The 6,000-nt window shown below is 46.3% G+C and overlaps 1 protein-coding gene across 1 annotated transcript in view; it reads right to left on the bottom strand.

Annotated features, from left to right (window-relative positions):
* The window catches only part of AKAIN1 (A-kinase anchor inhibitor 1), a 45,601-nt gene extending 42,886 nt beyond the window's left edge, over positions 1-2,715 (bottom strand). The window contains exon 1 of the transcript XR_008706473.1: positions 2,417-2,715. The gene's annotated coding sequence lies outside the window, so the exon portion shown is untranslated. The remainder of the gene's footprint in view (positions 1-2,416) is intronic.
* Positions 2,716-6,000: the final 3,285 nt, after the last annotated feature.

Here is a 6,000-nt window from a genome sequence, read left to right on the forward strand (position 1 = left end):
TCAACATTCAGAAAACGAAGATCATGGCATCCGGTCCCACCACTTCATGGGAAATAGATGGGGAAACAGCGGAAACAGTGTCAAACTTTATTTTTTGGGTCTCCAAAATCACTGCAGATGGTGACTGCAGCCATGAAATTAAAAGATGCTTACTCCTTGGAAGGAAAGTTATGACCAACCTAGATAGCATATTGAAAAGCAGAGACGTTACTTTGCTAACAAAGGTCCATCTAGTCAAGGCTATGTTTTTTCCTGTGGTCAAGTATGGATGTGAGAGTTGGACTGTGAAGAAGGCTGAGCACTGAAGAATTGATGCTTTTGAACTGTGGTGTTGGAGAAGACTCTTGCGAGTCCCTTGGACTGCAAGGAGATCCAACCAGTCCACTCTGAAGGAGATCAGCCCTGGGATTTCTTTGGAAGGAATGATGCTAAAGCTGAAACTCCAGTACTTTGGCCACCTCATGTGAAGAGTTGACTCATTGGAAAAGACTCTGATGCTGGGAGGGATAGGGGGCAGGAGGAGAAGGGGACAACAGAGGATGAGATGGCTGGATGGCATCACTGACTAGATGGACGTGAGTCTGAGTGAACTCCAGGAGTTTGTGATGGACAGGGAGGTCTGGCGTGCTGCAATTCATGGGGTTGCAAAGAGTCGGACACGACTGAGCGACTGAACTGAACTAACTGAACTGAACTGAAAGTGAGCAGTTACTCTCCATGACTTGGGTGGGCCTCACTCAATCAGTTGAAGGCATTAAGAGCAAACACTAAAGTTTTCCCAGAGAATTCTGCCTGAGCTTCCAACTTTACATCTCATCAGGTGGTGCTAGTGGTAAAGAATCCTTCTGTCAATGCAGGGGACTTAAGTGATGTGGGTTTGATCCCTGGGTTGGGAAGATCCCCTGGAGTAGACAATGGAAACTCACTCCAGTATTCTTGCCTAGAAAACTCCATGGAAAGAGGAGTCTGGTGAGCTACAGTTCATGGGGCTGCAAAAAATTGGACACCACACACACACACACACACACACACAGAACCTTGTACAAAAGTAGGTGTGTACCATCATTCAATATATTTTCAAGCCTTTTAATACATCTTGAGACTGCACAGAACCACACACACACACACAATGGGCCTGGTTCTTGTTTGTAAAAAGTAGTTTTATTTCTGTAGGAAATACACTTGAAATATATTTTCCTATAGAATATATCCACGAATGTACCCTTGATTAAAGAAGAATTAGAAATGACTAAAAGAAGAATATATTAGGGTTCTTCAGAAAAACAAAACCACCCTATTGACCTCTTTTAACCTCAACTGTCTCCCTAAATGCCTTATTTTCAAATAGTCACACTGAGAATCAGAACTTCAGTATATGAATTTTGAAGTCATGTATGGATGTGAGAGTTGGACTGTGAAGAAAGCTGACTGCCGAAGAATTGATGCTTTTGAACTGTGGTGTTGGAGAAGACTCTTGAGAGTCCCTTGGACTGCAAGGAGATCCAACCAGTCCATTCTGAAGGAGATCAGCCCTGGGATTTCTTTGGAAGGAATGATGCTAAAGCTGAAACTCCAGTACTTTGGCCACCTCATGTGAAGAGTTGACTCTTTGGAAAAGACTCTGATGCTGGGAGGGATTGGAGGCAGGAGGAGAAGGGGACAGCAGAGGATGAGATGGCTGGATGGCATCACTGACTAGATGGACGTGAGTCTGAGTGAACTCCAGGAGTTGGTGATGGACAGGGAGGCCTGGCATGCTTCGATTCATGGGGTCACAAAGAGTCGGACACGACTGAGCGACTGAACTGAACTGAACTGAATTAGGTCCATAACACACTTTAAGAAACTTGATAAAGAAGAGAAAATTAAACCCAAAACTAGTAGAAGAAAGTAAATAATAAAGATTAAAACAGAAATAAGTGAAATAGATAACAGAAAAACAATAGATTCCATGAAATCAAATGTCTTGTTCTTAGGGGAAAAAATTTCAACAAAATTGGCAAACTTTAGCTAGACTGAGGGGAAAAAGATGTAAATAACTAAAATCAGAAATGAAAATGACACTGCAACCAACTTTACATAAAAAGAATGCCATGACTAATTGTTCACCAATAAATTAAACAAAATTGAAAAATGTCATAGAAACACACAAATTACCAAAACTGACTCAAGAAGGAACAGAAAACTGGCTGAACTGAACCAGATGGAACGTGTTCCTTTCATTCATATAGAGGCGGCATTAAACCCACACGGTCCCTTCCAATCTACAGACCCTGCGCCACCTTAAGTTCAAGCTCATCTTCAAACACTTGACATTCGGGAAGTTCCGCCAACGACCCACCCGACTTTATAGCCAGAGTAAGTGTGTCAACTCTGAGTTACTTGTGTCCTCAGGAAAACAAAAACACAAACCTACCAAAGAACCAGCAAGGGCTTCATAGAGCCGGGTGGCTAGGATGCGATAGGCTAAGGCGTCAGGAACCTGGGAGGTTGGAAGCCTCCTGGCAGGTTAGAAGCCTCCTGGCAGATTGGAAGCCCCAAATGACGGCCTATTTTGCAAGCGCTGGAGGCGGGCGGGGGTGGGCGGGGATTACTAGACCTGCCTCCTCCTGGTTGTGAGGTTTTGGGCGTAACATGTTAACATCCAGGAATGTGGAACCTCAAAAGACCTCAAAGACTGCGTGGTATATCGGCGGGGGCCGGGGAACCCGCAGCCTCCCAGGGATGCGCGGCTTCCCCTTTAAGCACCTGCGCGCGGGCCCGCGGAGGGAGCCCCCCGGAAGTCGCTGCGCGCTGCCACGGAGTCAGATTCCTCCGCCGAGCGCGGCGTCCGGTCCCGAGTCTCGGCCTCCAGTCTACCCTAGGTTTCCTCCCTTCCCCGCCGCCCGCCGGCGTCAGGACTCTCGGCTCGCCGCTGCTGCAGCCAATAGTGTTGGCGACCCTGCCCACGGGCGCTCGGGCCTCGGCCCGGCCTGGACTGCGGAGCCGGACGCGCCGCCGCCGTGACCCGCCCCCGAGCGACATGCACTTCCGGCGGCGGCAGGCGGCGGAGCGCGGTGGGAGGCGATGGAGGCCCCGGCGGTCCTGATGCAGGACGGCCTGGGCCAGAACCACGCGCTGCGCAGGGATAAAGGCGCGCTAATGGACCCAGTTCAGCGGCTGCTGTGCGAGCGACCTGCTGTCCCAGGCATGCCCGCCCGCCTGCCCCGTGGCTTTTCCCGAGACCTTCCGAGTCTGCGAAGGCTGCTTCAGACCGCCCTGGACGATCTGGGCCAACTGGGAAGTGCCCGAGCTTGTCACACCCCCGGGGACGCCGATGGAGAGCTGAGGCCCTGAGATGGATGCCAGGGTTCGCGTGCCTGGCGGCCAAATATTGACCCTTGTACTCTAGGAATCTGTTTTCCACATACTTGGTTTCTGTTCTGAAACCACAACAGTTTCAGAGATGGTGCCTTTTAGTCGGAGAAGTCCAGGTGCTGGACAGTACATTTGAAAAGTACTTCCTTTTAAAATGTAAATATGTATTTTACGTACTTGGGGTTACAGGAGAAGCAGATGAGTAAGACCAAGTGTATCTCCACAGGAACACAATTGTGAGAAATTCTAAGTGCATGTTCTGATATCGTGTGCAAAGAATGGCATATTGGATTCTTGTTTTATGGCCTTTTTTCACTTTTCACCTCATGGTTTTGAAATACATGTTAATATGACTGGAAGCCAACACAATACTGTAAAACAATCATTCTCCAATTAAAAGTAAATTTAAAAAAATTAAGTGCGTCTTACAAGGAGGCAGAAGACTCAACTTGAGTAATTTTTATGTTTGCTCCTGAATGATCAAAGATGGTATTTTTTCAAGAAGGGTGCAACTAACAGCAAAAAGAATGGGTGGGGGGGGGGGGCGCGGGGGGCGGCCCGGCGTGCATTCTTTGAGCTGTAGTCACTTATTCTGTGTTAGATAACCTGGCTCCCTTCCTTTTATGTAAATTACTTGATAGTTTTAGCCTCGGTTTTTCTTCTGTAATTAAAGGCATAACTTGATCATTACAGTTTAGTTCAGAATTCTGTGATTCTCTTATGGGGCCAAATAAGGGGAAGAAAAAGAAAGATCGGAGTCCTTTTAAAGAAAGGAGTTCTTGAAATCCTCTAGGGACCCAAGTCTGTACTACCTTTCCTTAAATGTCCATGGATTTTGTCATTCTGATGGTCAGTACAGTCTCACTGAAATAGCTTAAATTCCTAGTTAAGATAGTTTGTATTAGGAAAAACTCATCTCTTGCCACCTTGGTGAACAGTTTGCATACATAAGGACTGTAGTGGAAACCTCTGATTATATTCTTGCATGATTTGGTTAAATACAGGTTATGGCAATTCAAATACAACACAAATGAACATATCTACGAAACAGATTCAGACATGGAGAACAGACTTGTTGGCAAGGTGTGTGTGGGGGTGAGTTGGGGAGGGAAGGATTGGGAATTTGGGATTAGCAGATGCAGACTAGTGTATACGGAATGGATAAACAACAAGGCCCTACTGTGTAGCACAAGGAACTATTAGTGTATTCAGTATCTTGTGATAAACCATAAGGGAAATTATATGAAAATGGTCACTTTGCTGTACTGAACAAATTAATGCAAACTGGAGAAGGTAATGGCACCCCACTCCAGTACTCTTGCCTGGAAAATCCCATGGACGGAGGAGCCTGGAAGGCTGCAGTCCATGGTGTTGCTGAGGGTTGGACACGACAGCGACTTCACTTTCACTTTTCACTTTCATGCCTTGGAGAAGGAAATGGCACCCCACTCCAGTGTTCTTGCCTGGAGAATCTCAGGGACAGCGGAGCCTGGTGGGCTGCTGCTTAATGGGGTCGCACAGAGTCGGATGCGACTGAAGCGACTTAGCAGCAGCAGCAGCAGTACGGTTGTACAGTACAATACAATTATTGTAAATCAACCACAATAAAGTACATTTAAAAAAATAATAAAATTGGGCTTCGCTGGTGGCTCAGTGGTAAAGAACCCACGTGCCAGTGCAGGAGACACAGGTTTGATCTTTGGTCTGAGAAGATCTTGTGTGATGCGGAACAACTAAGCCCATGTGCCACAGCTACTGAGCCCGCTCGCCCTAGAGCTTGTGCTCTGCAACGAGAAGCCCGTGCACCGTGACTCAAGAGTAGCCCCTGCTCACTGCAACCAGAGAAAGCCAGCAGGCAGCAATGAAGACCCAGTGCAGCCATAAATAAATACTTTTTATAAGTCAGGTGAACTTAAGGGTTCATGCGGAGGTCAGGGGTGGGGAGTGCACAAGTGTCTTATTTTGAGTTTGGTTTATATGGCTTTATTTGGGCATTTTGTAATTTTCCAGAAAACCAGGCAACTCTTCATCTATTCAACTAGAGAATGCACCTAGAGCCAGAAGTGCTCATTTTGCATAATGCTGCTTTTACATCTCAGTCATGCACGTGGTTACAATTGGACCATCTAATACATTTATTTCAGACATCTTCCTTTCCTGTCAACTAATTGAAGGTCATGGACCAGCAGAGCAGTGACTACCAATGTGATGCAAACTACAGATAACTATTCAAGTTCAGTGAAATCCTTCACCTTTCCTAGATCCTTTTCAAGTGGCCTGCTGTCAACAGTTGTCTGCAGTGATTCTTAAGCTTTCGGAGCATCAGCCCCTCCTGAAGGACTTATTAGAAAGCACATGCTGCCTGGCCATTTCTCCAGAGTTTCTGAGTGGGTCTGGGGTGGGATCCGAGAATATGCATTTCTGACTTCTAGTTCTAGGTGATACTGATGCTGTTGGTGTGAGGGTAAAAGAAATTAGAAGTAACAAGAATATCAAATGCTCCAGGGTGCAAAGAAAAAGAGATCATTAACTTTAGAAAACCCCCTTGTGGGCTCTTTCTCTGCCTTTTGAAATGTATGTAGATCTTTGTAAAGGCTAAGTAAGCCCCTTGCCCATTTTACAATACAGGAATTTTCTCTTTGA

Source organism: Bubalus kerabau, chromosome 21 (assembly GCF_029407905.1).
Source record: "Bubalus kerabau isolate K-KA32 ecotype Philippines breed swamp buffalo chromosome 21, PCC_UOA_SB_1v2, whole genome shotgun sequence".
NCBI lineage: Eukaryota > Metazoa > Chordata > Mammalia > Artiodactyla > Bovidae > Bubalus > Bubalus kerabau.